Below are 511 nucleotides of genomic sequence, written 5' to 3'. Positions count from 1 at the left end.
AAGGAACCCTCCTCCCTTCCTCTGCTTTCCTTCCTTCCCTCTTTTCCGCCTTCCTTCCTTCCTTCTCTGCCACTTCCACCGCGACCCTCCGACATACCGGTCCTCGCTCTGCCTCGGGACAGGCCGCCTTCGCCCAGCCGCATCTCTGCGCGTGGCCGACTATGGCCTCGCGCACTCAGTGTTCTAGCCCCAGCCTTAAGGGGCGGGGCCGACCCCGCTCAGCCAATCAGGAGGGCGCGTGACAGACCGGGGTCCCGCCCCCTTGAGTCTCCGCCCCTCCCAGGCCCGCCCTCTCCTTCCGCTTCTTTCGCTGGCGCACCTCACATCGCCGCCGAGGAGGCTCCTGATTGGCTGGCTCCGGGTGGCGCGCGAGAGGGGCTGGCTGACTCGCTTGGTGGACGTCCTATAGAGGGACCGTTAGTGGGTGTGATGAAACGAGGATGGCGCGTTCTGCCTGTGGCGCGTGCGCGAGGCGAAGCTGTACAAAGGTTACTAGCGGTCAGCTTTGGCT

At 65.4% G+C, this 511-nt stretch overlaps 1 protein-coding gene across 2 annotated transcripts in view; it reads right to left on the bottom strand.

The window, feature by feature from the left end:
• The window catches only part of ACSL3 (acyl-CoA synthetase long chain family member 3), a 78,511-nt gene extending 78,366 nt beyond the window's left edge, over nucleotides 1-145 (bottom strand). The window contains exon 1 of one of the 2 annotated variants that reach the window (XM_042456019.1): nucleotides 98-145. The gene's annotated coding sequence lies outside the window, so the exon portion shown is untranslated. The remainder of the gene's footprint in view (nucleotides 1-97) is intronic. The other variant, XM_042456020.1, reaches the window with a different exon arrangement.
• Between the last annotated feature and the right edge of the window lie 366 nt (nucleotides 146-511).

Source organism: Sceloporus undulatus, chromosome 3 (assembly GCF_019175285.1).
Source record: "Sceloporus undulatus isolate JIND9_A2432 ecotype Alabama chromosome 3, SceUnd_v1.1, whole genome shotgun sequence".
NCBI lineage: Eukaryota > Metazoa > Chordata > Lepidosauria > Squamata > Phrynosomatidae > Sceloporus > Sceloporus undulatus.
Note: the sequence above shows the minus strand (reverse complement) of the source record. Positions and strands in the feature narration are given on the sequence as shown.